We start from the raw sequence: 20,099 nt of genomic DNA, 5'->3' as shown, positions 1-20,099 counted from the left end.
CCAAATTCCTCCTTTTTTATCAATAACCCACTCCTGAAGTAACAGCATTAATCCATTCATGGACCTAAGCACCTCTTATAGGTCTGGATTCTCAACACTGTTACAATGGAAATTAAATTTCAACAGGAGTTTTAGAGGGGGCATTACAACCATAGCAGTTACCATGAAACACAAACTTAGGCTGGAAGTAAAGGCTCTTCATTGTTGAACTCCAGTATAATTCAACACAATTATCATTGTTGCCTTTATTGCATTTTCTGATCCAGATAAGTGCAATTGCTAGTTCTGTCCTATCTAGAATGCAAGCTCCATGAGAGAAAGATTACTTTTGTCTGTGCTGTTCACTGCTATTCTTAGCTCCTAGAGCAGTGACTGTCACAGACTAGACATTCAATTAGTAGATGTTGGATAGGTGAATAAATGAATGAGTTTGCTGCTCTAACATATTTCTAGAACTCTTCTGGAATGCCGTACATCCATCTTCACCTACCTGACTCTTAACCTTCAAGATCTAGATCAAAGACTACTTCTTCCATCAATACTTCTTAAATTCTCAGGCTGGAGCTCTATAGAGTTAGTGAATATATACAATTCTAATATTAGTTTGGCTTTTGTAGCCTTGGAGGTAGCTACCATTTGCCACCACTGAGTTCCTCTTTTAACTTCATATATGGAAAACAGAGGAAACTGTAGCAAGTGATTACCCCGGTGCCACACAGATAGCAGCCAGTTACTGGCAGGAACAAGAAAAATTCCAGGCTTCCATCCCCAACCCAAGTACAGTAATCTTTCCATTTATATAAAGGGTAATGAATTATAAAGATTTAACACTCTGAATGCTAAAGGCTAATTATTATCTTTAAATGCACAGAGAGATGCAGCCATATGGTATACTTCCATAGGTCAAAATGTGAGAAAGTACAAGTGGGAAGGAGCTTAGACAGTTCACTAGAAAGACAATCTGTCTGTATATGTGATGAGGATAGTAAGAATGCAGTCAACAGTAAGTGCTTTTTTTTTTCTCTGTATTGCTGAAAATCCATGACAGACATAGTAGCTGATAAGACTGAGGAGCAGTGGGAGTCTGATCCAGCCCGTTTGAATGAAAGGATGAAACAAACAAAACAAACTTTTTGAAGCCAGAGCAGCAGTAATCCCTCTTGTGCACATGTTAGTGAAGTTGGCCTTCCAGATATAGATTTGTAAAGAACAAAGTGGCAGCCCATGGATGGCAATGGGAAAACCAGGTTTATAGGCAAAAACCTCAGAAGGAAGGTGGGAAAAGGGAAGAGAATGAATTCACTGTGAAGGAAGAATCCGGCTGTCTATTGTTCATTGTTTTTGTTTTACCACATACAATTTTGTTGCCCCCAAAATGTATCTTTAGAAGGATGGCGATATCTTTTGTATGAAGATATATGGTTGGAAAGTACTACATTAAATTATATTCATTATCTCTTTGGATTCTCACAGCAATAGGAATTCTCACAGCAATTCCTAATATAGTAGGAATAAGCTATTATCTTATTTTTTTTGGAAGGTTTTATACTTTTCCCAATATTATAAAGGAGGAAACTGAAGCAGGAAAGTGGGGACTGTGGTAGTATCAGCACAATAAGTTGAAGTCCTGGACTCTTTCAACTGTTAAGACACCCACCTAATGGCTTCCAGAGCTGAGCTTATAATAACTTTTAATAGAGACCCTATGATAACTATGCATTATTTTAACTGGCTCCAGAAATGTAACATTTCCTTGCATCTCCTTTTCTTCTTCTCTCCCTCACTTTGTCTCTTCCCTATGCCTTCTCTCCTCCCTACACATTCCCTTGTTCTCTCTCTTGTTCTTGTGTCATTATTTTCTCTGTCTCTCTCACTGTTGCTCTCATACTGGTTTCCTTTCTATCCATTTTGCTCTCTCTTCGTCTGAGTCTTTCTGTCTCTACTGGAGGAAGTTAAAGTGTAAGACTTTGATTTAATCAACTTTGATATAATTTTGAAATTTCAAAAGATTAGTAATGCTTGTTTTAGAACTCCAAAAACAAAATAATTATAGAAAAATCAAGGTGCACAGATGCATACAGGTCCTATAATATGTGATAATAATTGTGATATTTTATTTCTAGGCCATGATTAATAAAAAAAAATAGGCCAGACACGGTGGCTCACACCTGTAATCCCAGCATTTTGGGAGGCCAAGGTGGGTGGATTATTTGAGGTCAGGAGTTCAAGACCAGTCTGGCCAACATGGTTAAACCTGGCCTCTACTAAAAATACAAAAATTAGCCAGGCATGGTGGTGGATGCCTGTAGTCCCAGCTACTCGGGAGGCTGAGGCAGGAGAATCGCTTGAACCCAGGAGGCGGAGGTTGCAGTGAGCAGAGATCGTGCCACTGCACTCTGGCCTGGGCAACAGAGCAAGACTCCATCTAAATAAATAAATAGAAATAGATGTAACACATACAAACTCCATTCAGACAATAGAATGATTACAAAGGGAGGGACATAATGAGTCTCAATGAAATATGTGAGAAAGACACTGAGAAACCAATGGTGCCTAAAATATAAACTGATGCTCATCTAAAAGCATTTCTCATATTAAGTCCTATTAGGTTATTACTAATAAAGCTTGCGTTACGTTTCTGTCATCATAGGTTCCTACTGACATTTTAATCATTCCGAATGACATCAAGAGCTAGATTCATTCCACAGTCCAGAAGCTTCTTATCAATGAGTGTAGAAGTTCAAACAATACTGATCTGTACTTATAGAACTATAAGGAAAATAGATAAATAAAAGCAAAAGTACCACTGACTTATATTTCTGTTCCTTTTGCTTTACCTTGGAAGCTGGGCCATCACTGGAGGCGATTGTCCAGGGCTTTACAATACAAGCGTGCATTTGTTCAAAGTCACAGACCCTAAGCTGTTAAAAGGTACAGCTTATAATTCTTGGTTCTTGAACAAGGAAATTTCCTTTCCAATTGTCAACTGTGAAGCAGTCAATTTTAAGTTCTCTTTTGCAATCTTTGCAATATATACAGCTTCATGGTTCCTGCCTGGAAGAAAAAAGGCAGCAGCTGGAGGAAGAGACTTGTTCTTAACTCTGAGCTGAAATTCTGTTCAGTTGCCATTTGCTGATAGAACCCATGTGTACCCAAACCTACGGTCAAAAAATATGTCTATGGCAAATTGTGATAGTTCACAAGTTCACAGGATGTGAAAAACAGGGCAGATAAGAATCTAGTGCTTCATGGTGCCACAGATGTCCAAAAGCAGAACAGATACTGTTGTTTCGCAGAATGCATGGGTCACCAGCTATAACAACTACCTAGTTAACTCTTACATCCTACTTTAAGTTTCTGCTTATTATATTTATCAGCATCATGCAAAATCTTTTTAGGTAGTGGATTCACTTATACCATTTTATGCTGCCCTATTTATCTTCTCTATTTCATCTACTACTTGGAACAAACACTCTGCGAGGAACACACTATGCTTAAGGCAAGAACTATGGCCAGTAACACGTGAGAGGGCAAGATCACAACCTGAAATTTGGGAGCTGTTTTCACTCCATAAGCCGCTGTTGTCTTAAGTACTTATGATGTGGCCCAGAAAAGACAAATAGTCTTCTGAAAATATCTCTACAAAAAAAAAAAAAGCCTTCTCCCCAGTACCTATAAAACATTCATAACACCTTCATTGTGCTGTGAATCCTTAGCAGGAGTTGATAACAGTGTATGAATTTTTAATGTAACATTTATAAATGGTTATTAAAACTATCCTTAAAGTAAAGTGTCAGTTTATTTTTAATTAACTGTTGGCTATTTAAGCTCCCAGATGGCCTGGGGAAAGACCAATAAGCCCACATGTCAATTATCCTCCCTCCTGCTCCATCTTTAACCCCTTATTGCTTGCTGTCACAAAGACCAATGCATGTAAGTTCTAAGAACTTAAATAAACTCCAGATTATGGTCTTTGGAACATTTTATTTCTTATAAAGGGGTCCTGAAATGTCTGTCACCTACCATGGCTACCATGAAAATTTGAATTAAGCACTACATGGTCTGTCTGAGTCCCAAGAGCCCAGACCAACTTCTACATACATATATGATCCAGCAAGAGAGAAAATCGGGGCAAAGAAGAGTGATAGGTGGGTTCTAGACTGCTAAACATGAGGCTTAAGATTTTAACTTAGGCTAAGTGACATCCTGCTTGTATGACCTTGAGCCAATTTCAGTTTCTTCCGATGTACTTCTTTATCTGCATATATAAAGCTGATGTAAATTGCTCTTATTTCCTCAAGAGGTTATAAGCATCAAATTAAAAGCTGGGCATAATTTTTTTTTTTTTTTTGGTGGGGAGATACGGAGTCTTGCTCTGTCACCCTGACTGGAGTGCAGTGGCCTGATCTTGGCTCACTGCAACCTCCACCTCCCAGGTTCAAGCGATTCTTGTGCCTCAGACTCCCAAGTAGCTGGGACTACAGGTGTGTACCACCATACCTGGCTATTTCTTTATTATTATTATTTTAGTAGAGATGCGGTTTCACCATGTTGGCCAAGTTGGTCTCAAACTCCTGAGCTCAGGCGATCCAACTGCCTTGGTCTCCCAAAGTGCTAGGATTACAGGTGTAAGCCACTATGCCTGGCCTAAATTTTTAAAAATAAATTATAATAAGCCATCTATGCATATGGTCTCATTTTTTTCCAATTATTTGTTATGTTCTCATGATCGTCTGGTATGGACTTCCTCAAATTCTGAGTTTGCCATTTCTTTCTAGAACCCAGAAATCAGGGAAACTCATTTTGTCAATATGCTTTAGACTTCAATTCTTTTTTCAGGCTGGAAAGATTATTTCACCCAGGGTACAAATTACGTCTGCATCATCCCTTGAGAATGTCTGTATGGCTTCTGACCACAGTCCCAGGAGCAACAAGCTTATTACACTTTATAATTAGGAAATCCAATTGTTAGAGAGATCAGTTTGGTTTTTTTTTAGCTTTCTTTTTGAGCCCCCAGATATGTTTGTGCTTCTGATTTCCAACAAGATGCTTGAAATGGACTGGCCTCGCTATTGGAAGTTCTGACTCTGACTCTATGTGTATCGCATGCCCCATACCCAACATTCCTGGCTCTGTTTCATTTGCCTCAGGGGACAAACATTCCCCTGTCCAACATGGGGAATGTGAAAATCCAGGAATCTGGCATTCACAGGATCCATGTGAGTGCACATGCATATGCTTATGTGTGTTAACATGTATTTGCACAAACATTCAAATGTCTAAGGTCAAAAACAAGGATTTGTTAATGTTCATTAGCAAATGGAAAATTAAGTCCCCTGGGAATTCACACATTCCTAAAATCACATTTAAAGCCTTTCATGGCCAGGCCTCAGGTGTGCCTCTAGTATTCATTTTCTCCACTTCAACTTTGCCTCTGTGGGGTCTAAGAAGACTGAATTACTTACCATTCCTCTGAATAAAACCCACTTGTTTTATGCCTCTTAGCAGTTGCACATTGTACCTCCTCTGCCAAGCATGTTCTTCATTTCCTTTTTTACTGATCATTCTTCAATATTCCACTCAGTCACTGTCCTCTGGGAAGTCTTCCCTGACCATATAATCCTGTGATCACTCCTATTAAAGCATTTATCACATTACATGCGAATTTTCTGCTTACATTTTTGTTTTCTTCATGGAAGTGTGAGCTCTGCAAGAGCAGATAAAATGTCCTATTCTTCCATCACCCAGTTATAACACAGTGCTAGACGTGGAGGAGGCATTCAATAATCGTTTGGTGAATAAGAGAGTGCAAATTAAGTTTCAGAGTAGGCTTTGTAAATTCTGCTGATCATAGTTAAAGGTAAAAGGGTTAATTCTCTTTTGGATTATGCTATTGACCATTAACAAAGAGTTTATTTTGTGGTCAGGAATGATGATGCGTTTATTCTAATTTGGTTACAACAAATTTGCAGTGTTGGCAAAACCTCTGAGTTTCACTAGAAGAAAACGGCATGGTAGGACTGGTTCAGGCTGTGACTGTAGATACGAGACTTTTCTAAGCATAAAATGACTAAAACTTTGTGTAAAAGAAAAAAAGAATATGGAAGAGAAAACAGGACCTAAAGTTAAACACAGTAGATTGCACACAGACTTTGTCTGATCTTTCTCCATTCTTTATTATTATTATTATTATTATACATTAAGTTTTAGGGTACAGGTGCACAATATGCAGGTTAGTTACATATGTATACATGTGCCATGCTGGTGTGCTGCACCCATTAACTTGTCATTTAGCATTAGGTATATCTCCTAATGCTATCCCTCCCCACTCCCCCCACCCCACAACAGTCCCCAGAGTGTGATGTTCCCCTTCCTGTGTCCATGTGTTCTCATTGTTCAATTCCCACCTATGAGTGAGAACATGTGGTGTTTGGTTTTTTGTCCTTGTGATAGTTTACTGAGAATGATGATTTCCAATTTCATCCATGTCCCTACAAAGGACATGAACTCATCATTTTTTATGGCTGCATAGTATTCCATGGTGTACATGTGCCACATTTTCTTAATCCAGTCTATCATTGTTGGATGTTTGGGTTGGTACCAAGTCTTTGTTATTGTGAATAGTGCCTCAATAAACATACGTGTTCATGTGTCTTTATAGCAGCATGATTTATAGTCCTTTGGGTATATACCCAGTAATGGGATGGCTGGGTCAAATGGTATTTCTAGTTCTAGATCCCTGAGGAATTGCCACACTGACTTCCACAATGGTTGAACTAGTTTACAGTCCCACCAACAGTGTAAAAGTGTTCCTATTTCTCCACATCCTCTCCAGCACCTGTTGTTTCCTGACTTTTTAATGATTGCCATTCTAACTGGTGTGAGATGGTATCTCATTGTGGTTTTCATTTGCATTTCTCTGACGGCCAGTGATGATGAGCATTTTTTCATGTGTCTTTTGGCTGCATAAATGTCTTCTTTTGAGAATTGTCTGTTCATATCCTTCGCCCACTTTTTGATAGGGTTGTTTGTTTTTTTCTTGTAAATTTGTTTGAGTTCATTTTAGATTCTGGATATTAGCCCTTTGTCAGATGAGTATGCTGTGAAAATTTTCTCCCATTTTGTAGGTTGCCTGTTCACTCTGATGGTAGTTTCTTTAGCTGTGCAGAAGCTCTTTAGTTTAATTAGATCCCATTTGTCAATTTTGGCTTTTGTTGCCATTGCTTTCGGTGTTTTAGACATGAAGTCCTTGCCTACGCCTATGTCCTGAATGGTAATGCCTAGGTTTTCTTCTAGGATTTTTATGGTTTTAGGTCTAACGTTTAAGTCTTTAATGCATCTTGAATTAATTTTTGTATAAGGTGTAAGGAAGGGATCCAGTTTCAGCTTTCTACTCTCCATTCTTAACTGAAATGATAGTGACTGACCAACAAAGAGCTAAACATATGGAGTAAAGCAAATTAGAAAAAGGTTGATGGATAATGAGGAATATCAATACAATTATGAAAGGTAGTGACTGATTTAGCCTGTGAGAGAAAGCTGAGTAATTGGCATTATGAAAACCTGGAGAGAATCATGAATTAGAGGTGACAGGTACCTCTGAAGTCAGAGGTAATAGGCGGAGCTGGAAACAGAAGGGACGGTTGAAAGCCTGTATAAAGAACAGCGAGAGGCCCAGAAAAACTCCTTCAAAGCAGGCCACTTGGTTCCTGCCACTCCCCTCCCCCTAAATAAGATAGGATGCTGTGTACCTTAAAAGACTGAATCAGTGGGACTCCATTCTCAGGGACACTAGACAAAACTGAGAAGAAAAAAAAAAAAGCAGATGCATAGAAGACAGATGTATTGATTAGAAGTCTGCCACTACTTGGCTTCCAGAATGCCAAAAGCAAAGTTTATGTCTCTCAGATATTCATCTTTGGGAAAAGTGACTGATTTAATGGAAAGACCCATGTAAGCAGACATCTACCAGCATATTGGCTGGTCTGGCACAACTCACCCACCAGTGAAACCCACCAGTTGACAAGTCACACCCTTATATTCTGTTCTGAGGAAGCTCCTTAGATAGATAAATAGATAGATATGGAGATAAAAATTGATGTCCATATAAGAGAAAAATACTGAAACAAATACATTTTAGAAAAGAAACTGAGTGAATAGAAATAATGTAGAGAACAAAAAATAATATCTGGGAAAATATAATAACTGTTCTTTAGAGGGGAAAATATTTAATCTATGAAACAAAAAAAAAGATGACATAAAATGTAATAGAGAAAAATACATCTTGAAAACTGAAAATAGGCCTGGCGCAGTGGCTCATCCCTATAATCCCAGCACTTTGGGAGTCCGAGGCGGGTGGATCACAGGTCAAGATGGTGAAACCCCGTCTCTACTAAAAATACAAAAATTAGCCAGGCTTGGTGGCATGTGCCTGTAATTCCAGCTACTCAGGAGGCTGAGGCAGGAGAATCGCTTGAGCCTGGGAGGCAGAGGTTGCAGTGAGCCAAGATTGCGCCACTGCACTCCAGCCTGGTGACAGAGTGAGACTCTGTCTCAAAAAAAAAAAAAAAAAAAAAAAAGAAAAGTAGAAAAAATACAAAGAAGGATGCAATGTTAAGGTCAAGAAAATCTCCCAGAAGTAACTAGAAACATAAATATAATATGGGAAAAAAAGACAAAATTGAAGACTAATAGAAAAAAATTATAATCTGACCCAAGAAAATTACAAATAACAGGAAAAAGAGAAAGAAAAGTATTTACCAAATAAATAGCATAACAAAGGACCCACGGAGTACTCAGCATGTCATAGCATTATTGTTATAAGATTTCAGAACATGATGAATGAAATGCTCTAAGAGATATAGATTATATAGAAGGGACTCACTAAAAACATTGGCCTCTACCAGACAGTGGAGCAATATCATAAAAGTTCTGAGAGGATAATTTCAAACCTATGATTCCATAGGCAAGTCATTATTATTAAAAACAATTTTTTCAGGCATACAGAAACTCAAAAACTTAACTCCTAGTTCCACTTTATCAGGAGGATGGAGAATGTATGACACACAAATGAGAGAGTAATCCAAGAAAGAAGTAGATGCAAGAATCAGGAAACAGAAGATCCAACAGCAAAGGGGTGAAAGATACAAGGGTTGAGAAGAGACCTGGGTCAGAAATTGCAAGCAGCTGCCGAACCAACAGTAGGAACTAGAGAAGGTGGAGATGGCAGGTGGCTCCTGGACAGAGAAATGGAAAAGGAACCTACACATTAACATGGTCTGGTGCATTTTAGAACATTTAGAAAAACATTTGAGAATGCATTAGTAATAAGACCATAGAAAAGTAAGCCAGTGAAAATAAAATGAGTCAATTGTCCACTTCCAGAAAAGTTATATATATAAAATGTGTATGTATATATGATATATATATAAAGCATGTATATATAAAAGTTATATATATGTATACATACACACACATACATACACAATAACATATATACACAAAGCACACAAATGATTAGAGTATACTGTATATTTCAGCTGTAGAAACAATTGCAGAATAAATTATAACTATAAATTTAATATAAAAGTTAATATAACTATATTGAGAGGACAGGGAAAATAATTTAAATTGATGGATTTTATAAGAAAACTAATTTTTTTCCTCAGAGTATGAATTCAAGATGGCTAAGCATTTTTATAAACAAATGAAACAGTGTACCCATATGTCTTAGAAATGTGGAGATAAATACTTAAGAAACCATTTAAAAATGTTGAAATAAGTTAGCTCTGGGGATAAATGGAGTAGAAACTCAATGTTTAAAACCTTGAATTGTTGACTTTTTTGTAGTGTTCATTTTATTATTTTTAAACTCGTGTTCAAAAGTGTACTTGGTACAGGCACTAGAGATAACAGAAATAAAGAGGCCAGGCAATACTCAACTCCTTATGGATATTATATTATTATGGAGATAAATATTTAAAATATACATTAAAGAGATAGCTTCAGGCAGTGATTAGTTTTCATAAATAAAATAAAAATAGGAAATGCATAGGATATGGGTGGAAATAGATTAAATCTGCTAGCTTAAAAAAAAAAAAAAGTCATGGTTGACCTAAAATTCCAGCTAGATGATGATAGGAGACACACTTCAAGCTGTTAAGATAATTTTAAGTTAAAGAAGGAGTAAAAAAGTTATATTGGTCAAAAACTGGCCAATAACCCTGTCATAGCTATATGTATTTCAGAAAAAATATAGAATAGATTTTAAGAAAAAAATATTAGGAATGAAGTGACTCATTTTTATAGTGAAAAAGTGAGTTAGTCACCATGAAGAACAGCTCTGAACATGTACACAAATAATAAAAGAACCCCAAAATGAACAAAGCAAAAAATAGAAAAATGAGAATAAATTGATAAAAATCCCTATCAATTTGGAGGCAACAGAATTATTAACTTTTGAAACCATATATACTTGGTTTAAATATATTAATTAAAGATAGGGAGGGGAAAATACTTGGAGAAATACCACATCTAGAAAGGTGAAGGAGTAATCAGAAAGTAAAAACAGGATCATTTACATTCTCATGATAAGATGGAGAAGATGGAATTGCCAAAAAAGGAGGGTGAGGGTTGGAGGAGTGAGAAGCGCCTCAGAGATGTGAAGTTGGGATAAGAACAGAGTAAACATTGTTTGGCCACTAATGGGCCATCAATAGCTGTTTCAGAAGTTCACCTGGGGCCACTTAGGATTCTGACTGGGAAAGGTTTTCAGATAAGTCAAGGATGTAACCTCTCCCGTTTCAGACACTTCTGCCCTCTGATCATTATTTCTCTGATCCACTCCGCCATAGTCAGTTTCAGACTTTTCCGATGTTGTAGGTAAGCAACAGGGATCCGCTATTTTTCTGAGGGAGCAATCCATCTACAAGTGTTTCTCCTGTGCTTTGCATACTGGCTTGATTTGTTCTGAAAAAAGAAACTCATGGTGTTTACTATTGTGGGGACATTTAGCAATTTAGTGCAGAAGGCCACATTAGAAGAAATAAAAGAACTATATAGATGGGCACAAAGAGTCAAGTGATAAAATTAGCGATTTAGATGTGAGCTATTATAAAAGCTCCTGAGAGTCAAAATAGCTGAGAAACCCCACAAAAGGAGTCTAGGCCTGAACTGAGATTTGAGGGTATTAGGGAGGGACAAGAGGGAAAAGGTAATGAAAGCAGGGAAGGAATTGCTTTAGGAGATAATGTTGACTGTGTTTCTCCAGAAACATATGCCTATATCCAGAAACACAAAACCCCTGTCTGGGTGAATGTGAGCCTCATCACTTTATTCTAGTTTCAGCTCTGCCATTCAGCTATTGTGTGATTTTGTACAAATTCAACTTTCTTAGGTCTAAATGGCAATTAATAAACCTATTGCATCACCTAGGGATGATGGCTCTTTTAGTATTGTTTGAAATGCTTATTTCCCGGTGCCATAAAGAAATAGCACTTGAACATTAATTTACTTGCAAGGCCATTTTTACTTCTTGCAGAAAGGGTACACTCGCCAGCAGTTTTGCCATGAGAGCACACCGAACAAAGGAGATAGGGTCATTTATAACTTGACATGTCCACCCTACTGCTGTGTCTGGTTTCCATTGACTGGAACCGGACCTCACATTCTGTATTTGTTCTGACTGGCTAGCAACTTAGAACTTTTAAAAAGAGGCAAAGGCAGAGGAGAACAAAGGAAGGAGGAAGCAACTTGCGGAATGCAGAGAAAGGTAAAAACACCTTCAAATAAGGAAGAGGAACAGGCTATGACCTAATACTTTTTTGGACGGGTATAAGCATGCCAGGGCAAATATTTAGGCTACATTGTGGGAGCTAAGGACATAAAGTACATGGATTTCTTTATCACGGCTAGCAGATAGTTAAGAATGTTAGCACAGTTCTTTGAATAAATTTTGCTTGTAAGAGAAGTTAATATTTATTCCTAACTAAATGGGGAGGAAAGTCTTTGAAGAGGAACCTCTATTTTACTTTTTACAGTATTATAAAATGGGGCAAACAAGGGAGCAGTGATGGGGGTTGAGTTGTCGGACTTGGTGACTGCCTTTTATCATTAATTCAATCCAAGTCATTCATTCATTCAATACACATATGTTAGGCCGCTCAGGTTTTGGAGTGGAATAAGACATTGTCCCATGTAAGATAGACATTATGCAACTAATTACTCAGTTGATTATATAAATCCTTAGCATGCACATCAGAGATTGCATTATCTGCCTTCTACTCACCTCTACTGCCCATGTCTTGGAGCCCTTGAGGAGTCATCACCTAGGCCTTCTTTCATTTTCATGACGTGCTCTGCTTCTTCCCTGCTCAGAGACTTGGGGCACCTCACTTTCTTTCTGTTTCTCTTCACTCCTCCTCCTACATCAGATCTTAGTTAAAATGTCCACACCACAGGGAAGCTTTTCTTGAAATCCAGCGTGGAGTCAGGTTACCCCATAGCATCTTATGACTCTCCATTGGAGCAGTAACCGGAAGTTGTAAATACAAATTAAATAATGTGATTTAATTTCTGTATTTCTCTTCTAGAATATATGCCCTAGGAGAGCAGGAATATTTTTATTATTGTAACTCTAGGCTTTGTATGATGCCTGCCTATAATAAGCCTTAAACACACATTTTCTAAATGACTGGTCAGACATTCGTAAAAGCTATTTTCAGAATTTTGGTCATAAGCGACTATTCATCCCCATGAATCTCTAATTTTCTTTAACAGCCGGTTACAGATCCATCTTCTCCAGGTTTATCTAACCATCCCTGATTCTATTTTTATATACTTGCAAGTTCTTTAAGTTATCGCAGAAATGTCAGACCCAGAACCAAATTATATTATCTTTGTCCATTATTACCAGGAGTCAAAGACTTTTCTTATTCTACTTTATTTTTTCATTTACTGGTAAAATTGGGAGGCAAGGAGAAAATCTACTCTAATAGGGGCGTTTACTGCAGTATAGAAATAACTGGTAATTATGCTCTTTAAATGAACTTGACTCTGTGGCTCATGTAAGGTTTTGCTAAGTGCCCTGGGCCCAACTGAGACTAATTAGGCCTGCATTAAATATTAAAGCTTTCTGACACCCAAGTTTTCACAGTGACAGAAGAAAAGAAATCCTGTAACCTAATCTGAACCCAATAGGAGTAATTTATGTTCCCTTCTTATAACAAAAGAAAATCCAATTATGTTGCTGGCTGGCAAATATATTTAAAGCAGAAATTAATGTAAAAAATACATAAACACACAGACACACAGAGTACACAATAAATGTACTCTATTTAAAATAAAATAGACTACATTTAAAATAACACAATAATGTCAACAGATAGTTCTGTTTGCCACCAACTACATCAAATGCCTGTTGATTGTTCTGCTATAAACTTGTGTTTGGTTGGGAAATAGGTTTTCGCCAGTAAATAATATAGCGTAGGGGCATGGAGTCAGCATGAGCCTTTGGATAGTAAGAATATAATAATGCCACTTTCACATAGAAAAGGCTGATTGTATGTAGACCTCATTTCCAATCCATCTCCAGAAGATACCTTTTTGTTCCTTCATTTACTGAGTTTGTAAAGGGACAATTTGCTCTTGCTCACAGGTGGGGGCCAGCCCAAGGTCAGGAACCATGGTCTAAGTCCCAGCTTTATTCTTAGTTGGAGGAGTGGCCTTAGGTATGTCACAGGGCCCCTTAGGCCTTTTGGTTGTCGTTTTCATAAAAGGCAGCTTGCCTTGCTGCTGACAATCATCTTTGAGAGTGTTAGACTTAAATGACACCCTGCAGTAGTTTTCACCCTCCACAGGTAGCAAAATATTTACTCTAAACAAATTGTACTTGATTCCTTGATGCTAAAACAAAAGAAAAACCTGGAATTTTATTACTACAAATATATTTTATAAGCCCGCATGTATATTTTTTACTTTTCTTGGAGCCCCTCAGTAAGAAAAACAAAGCAGCTTTTAATACAATGTTTTCACAATGGCAAAGTTCAAACATAGACAAAGGTAGAGGCAATGGTATGATAAAGCCCCAGGCATTCATCACCCAGATTCAGTAATTACCAATTCATAATCAACCCAATTTCAGCTCTCCACCTCACACCTCACTTTTTAAAAGACAGATCCTCCCTCATTAGATTAGTTCATTCACAAATATTTTATATGATCTTGAAAATATAAGTGTTCCTTTAATCATTGTGATATCAAATTCAAAATTAACATTAATTCTCAAATAAATAGGGCTATTTTGATGAACAAAAATATATAGGAAGGAACAAGAGATCTTAAAGGGTCATCATTCCTATGTCAAAAATCCTATTTGTTTTTAAAATATATATTTTTGCTGTAAAATATACAATCCTGATTGGCATACGAAAGTACTTTCAAATACTAACAATCTCAGTAATGTACCAGGCAAAATTGAGACTATTTTTAAATGAGCGGGATTGGTAAAAGAATTTAAATGCTACCATTTACACCAAAATAAGTTAATTCAGCAGCTAAAGTTAAGAATCTTAAATTTCTCACTTTGTTAAAATATGACTTGGGATTCATGCTATTTATTATCTTTATTTTTATTATAATTTTTGAGAAATTATTTCATGTACCCCAAAGACTAATATAAGGTTTCACACAAACTATGCCCTCAATATGTATATATTGGATGGGAAATGAATAAATAAAAAATGATATTTTAGGCAGGGTGCGGTGGCTCATGCCTGTAATCCCAGCACTTTGGGAGGCCGAGGCGGGCAGATCAACTGAGGTTTGAAGTTTAAGACCAGCCTGGCCAACATGGTGAAACCCCATCTCTACTAAAAATACAAAAATTAGCTGGGCATGGTGGCTCATGCCTGTAGTCTCAGCTACTCGGGAGGCTGAGTTAGAAGAATAGCTTGAACCCTGGAGGCAGAGGTTGCAGTAGCTGAGATAGCACCATTGCACACCAGCCTGGGCAACAGAGCGAGACTCCATCTCAAAAAAAAAAAAAAGATATATATATAGTATTTTAAGTTTTAGGGTACATGTGCACATCGTGCAGGTTTGTTACATATGTATACATGTGCCATGTTGGTGTGCTGCACCCATTAACTCATCATTTAACATTAGGTATATCTCCTAATGCTATCCCTCCCCACTCCCCCCACCCCACAACAGGCCCCAGTGTGTGATGTTCCCCTTCCTGTGTCCATGTGTTCTCATTGTTCAATTCCCACCTATGAGTGAGAACATGTGGTGTTTGGTTTTTTGTCCTTGCAATAGTTTGCTGAGAATGATGGTTTCCAGCTTCATCCATGTCCCTACAAAGGACATGAACTCATCATTTTTTATGGCTGCATAGTATTCCATGGTGTATATGTGCCACATTTTCTTAATCCAGTCTATCATTGTTGGACATTTGGGTTGGCTCCAAGTCTTTGCTATTGTGAATAGTGCCACAATAAACATACGTGTGCATGTGTCTTTATAGCGGCTTGATTTATAATTCTTTGGGTATATACCCAGTAATGGGATGGCTGGGTCAAATGGTATTTCTAGTTCTAGATCCCTGAGGAATCACCACACTGTCTTCCACAGTGGTTGAACTAGTTTACAGTTCCACCAACAGTGTAAAAGTGTTCCTATTTCTCCACATCCTCTCCAGCACCTGTTGTTTCCTGACTTTTTAATGATCGCCATTGTAACTGGTGTGAGATGGTATCTCATTGTGGTTTTGATTTGCATTTCTCTGATGGCCAGTGACGATGAGCATTTTTTCATGTATCTTTTGGCTGCATAAATGTCTTCTTTTGAGAATTGTCTGTTCATATCCTTCGCCCACTTTTTGATGGGGTTGTTTGTTTTTTTCTTGTAAGTTTGTTGGAGTTCATTGTAGATTCTGGATATTAGCCCTTTGTCAGATGAGTAGATTGCAAAAATTTTCTCCCATTCTGTAGGTTGCCTGTTCACTCTGATGATAGTTTCTTTAGCTGTGCAGAAGCTCTTTAGTTTAATTAGATCCCATTTGTCAATTTTGGCTTTTGTTGCCATTGCTTTCGGTGTTTTAGACATGAAGTCCTTGCCCATGCCTATGTCCTGAATGGTATTGCCTAGGTTTTCTTCTAGGGTTTTTATGGTTTTGGGTCTAACATTTAAGTCTTTAGTCCATCTTGAATTAATTTTTGTATTAGGCATAAGGAAGGGATCCAGTTTCAGCTTTCTACATATGGCTAGCCAGTTTTCCCAGCACCATTCATTAAATAGGGAATCCTTTTCCCATTTCTTGTTTTTGTCAGGTTTGTCAAAGATCAGATAGTTGTAGATATGCGGCATTATTTCTGAGGGCTCTGTTCTGTTCCATTGGTCTATATCTCTGTTTTGGTACCAGTACCATGCTGTTTTGGTTACTGTAGCCTTGTAGTATAGTTTGAAGTCAGGTAGCATGATGCCTCCAGCTTTGTTCTTTTGGCTTAGGATTGACTTGGCAATGTGGGCTCTTTTTTGGTTCCATATGAACTTTAAAGTGTTTTTTTCCAATTCTGTGAAGAAAGTCATTGGTAGCTTGATGGGGATGGCATTGAATGTACAAATTACCTTGGGCAGTATGGCCATTTTCACGATATTGATTCTTCCTACCCATGAGCATGGAATGTTCTTCCATTTCTTTGTATCCTCTTTTATTTCATTGAGCAGTGGTTTGTAGTTCTCCTTGAAGAGGTCCTTCACATCCCTTGTAAGTTGGATTCTTAGGTATTTTATTCTCTTTGAAGCAATTGTGAGTGGGAGTTCACTCGTGATTTGGCTCTCTGTTTGTCTGTTATTGGTGTATAAGAATGCTTGTGATTTTTGCACATTGATTTTGTATCCTGCGACTTTGCTGAAGTTGCTTATCAGCTTAAGGAGATTTTGGGCTGAGACGATGGGGTTTTCTAGATATACAATCATGTCATCTGCAAACAGGGACAATTTGACTTCTTCTTTTCCTAATTGAATACCCTTTATTTCCTTCTCCTGCCTGACTGCCCTGGCCAGGACTTCCAACACTATGTTGAATAGGAGTGGTGAGAGAGGGCATCCTTGTCTTGTGCCAGTTTTCAAAGGGAATGCTTCCAGTTTTTGCGCATTCAGTATGATATTGGCTGCGGGTTTGTCAGAGTGCCTCTCCTCCTCCAAAGGAATGCAGCTCCTCACCAGCAATGGAAAAGAGATATTTTAATCAAATAGTTGTAGAAAGTAAGATATCTATGAAAAAACCTTAAAATCACTGGAATCCTAGATGAACAATAAAACTTAAAACAATGAAATGAATAAATAGAAGACAATTTCATTATTATTTTATTACTTTCTAATTAAAACTTGTTTACTGGATGTATCCACATACCCTTCTCTAACTCTTCCCCATCAAATTTTCTGAAATTTGAAAATAAAGAGAAATGATCTGTAGTGGGCAAAGATAAAGAAGAGCAAATGAGATTGTCCAGGAGAAAAAGTTTAAGAATTAAGAGGACTGGGTTCCAGATTCTCCTCGGCCATCACTGACCTTAGGATCCTGGCTGGCCATTTCCATCCATGGGACCTCAGTAATGTAATGCAATCAGGGATCAAATACCATAATTGTTCTTGCCTCTTTGGAGTCTCAATTTTGTGATTCTCAGTATAGGGATGGGACAAACTAGTTACTTAGTTTTGAGTAAGGTACATCACTTGGAGAAATAACTTTTCAGTAGCATTTTAAGGACCTGTCTGAAAACTTGGGGACAACTTAAAGTTAGCATCAGCCCATCTCTCCAAGTCGGGCTGCCACACTAGTGTTAAAAATAATTAGTGTGAGAGTAGTCCTGGAGCACATTGGAACTGCGCAGTAAGGAGGGCCTTTCTGAGTTTATTGGAAGAGAGAGTGATCTCCCTATGAAAGAGTGGTATACTTAGTGTGGAAGATATTACAACTCATCATTCTCTTGCTTGAGTACAGCAGCCTTCAGAAGCAGACTTATTTATTTATTTTCCCATTTCCTTTCCCCACCCGCTCTGCTAAAGCACATTATGAAATTATGAAAAAGCCATTTTCTATCCAAAGGCAGCTGGTTGCCACGGGTTACGAGAGCCTTTTCTGTCCCCAGTGTGATTTTGCTGACCGAAACCATCATAGGAGGGAAGGATTGAAGAAGGACGGGAAAGTGAGGCTGCGGATCAAATCCCAGCACCCTCCCCCTTTGTCTCCTCCAGACATAAGGCTCTGGAGATGCTGTGTTGGGATGCCACTTCCAAAGCCCAAGTGTCTCACACAGGCCTAGCAGGGAATATGAACACATCTGAGGCAAGGTAGTTGGGGGAAGACAGGGTAAGGAAGTGATCAGTTAGGTGCCTGGAGAGTTATTTCAGATGATGAGATGACTAAAAAGGTTACAATATGTTGGAAGATGGAAAGCAGCTTATTATAGATTCTCTCTCTTTCTCTCCCCCTCTCTTCCTCCTCCTGCACCCCTCCCCCTGTACTATTTTAGAATAATAGCAAATTAGAGTTGGAAGTCAGTACAGTTTTACATTTCATATTGAATTATATCCATATCCTCCTACCTCAATAATAGCTCATTCAAGCTGTGTTTGAATTCTTAGACCAACATGGAACTCACACCTTCCTAAGCATCCTGTTGGGAGATTGTTTGCATTAATATTGATAATAAAATCAAATAGTTATTGGAGCTGGGCTACATCCTGGTCTATGAAATAATTGCCTTCATTTTAACCTTACAAATAATTAATGAGTTTAGGGTATTATATACCTGTTTCTCACACGAGTAAACTAAGGCCTAAGTTTATATATCAAGAATCAACATTTTAAGGAGTCCAAATCCTTAAACTTCGGGCCTTTTAGCTGTGTTATTCTGCTTATTATATACTTTACTTTCCATTTCTCTCTCTTTTCAGGCATATATCTCTATTACTTCAGTTTCATGTTTTCATTTCTCTCACCTTCCTGGTGATTTTCTATACCTCTCCCTTTGTTAATGTCTTTTTTAAACTCTCATGCCCTGAATTGTTTATTTAGTTGAGGTAGTCTTATCACTGAAAGAAATAGCCCCTTCTCTATTCTCCAAATTTTACTTCTATTAATTCATTTGAAAGCAAATACCTTTTTCTGGCCTTCACATATATTACATTTCTGAACTCTCTTGAGTCTGCTGAAAGCCCCAAGCCTGCTTCATCCATGCTGAGTTTAACTTATGCTCTTCCTATCCTTTTTAGTTTTCTTAAGTGGGTAGTGACAGATGCTTATATTTCTTCATGTGAAATTTTATCTAATTGGTTAGTTTTATCATTCTAGTTCTGGAGACCTCCTTAGATACTAATTTTTTTCATGTAACATATTCAATTTCTCCAGCGGACTATGACTTAATTCATGTCATGAATCAAAATGTAATGATAATTATACAGAATGTGGACAAGGATGGAATGTCATGTCCAGAGATCTAAACCTGGCAAGGATCATAAATTTGTCTTCCAGATTAGCTAATAAAAGGATATTGGAACAGGACACTTAAGGAAAATGTGCTTTGGGGAGGAGGTTGGCTCAAAATTGTATCAGTTTTTAGACATATGGCTGCTGGCAGGATAGAGCAAAACATTCTAGACTGTGAACTACAGCTGCAGACATCACATCCTGTGCAGATGCAGACTCTGTTTACATAATATTAACATGTTTTCTAAATTACTTTTAAAATCAAGTAAACGTTAATTCACCTAGCAAATACTTAACCAACACTGACCAGGTAGATATTAAGAAATATATTTATTTAAAAGCATCTGTTTATCGTACAAATATTTGTCATCGTTTTTTCCCTGCCCTCATGGAGCTTAAAGAGTAATGAGGGAATAAAAATCAATCCCAAAATTGATTTGATGAGTCATATAGGGAAACACAATTGGGTTTTTAAGAGAGAAGAGGGTAGGTGGACTAAGTTAGATTAATAATTCAGAATGCTTCTCTAAAGAAGGAACATTTAAAGTGAGAACTGAAGGATGTATACTCTTAATTGGAAAAAAAACGTGGAAAGAAGGATGTTTCT

The 20,099-nt window shown here is 37.6% G+C and overlaps 1 long non-coding RNA gene across 1 annotated transcript in view; it reads left to right on the top strand.

The window, feature by feature from the left end:
• Positions 1-20,099, top strand: part of LOC117974357 (uncharacterized) — a 150,933-nt gene that overhangs the window by 10,393 nt on the left and 120,441 nt on the right. The window lies entirely within an intron of this gene.

Source organism: Pan paniscus, chromosome 11 (genome assembly GCF_029289425.2).
Source record: "Pan paniscus chromosome 11, NHGRI_mPanPan1-v2.0_pri, whole genome shotgun sequence".
NCBI classification, from domain to species: Eukaryota; Metazoa; Chordata; class Mammalia; order Primates; family Hominidae; genus Pan; species Pan paniscus.
This window is presented reverse-complemented; position numbering and strand designations above follow the sequence as displayed.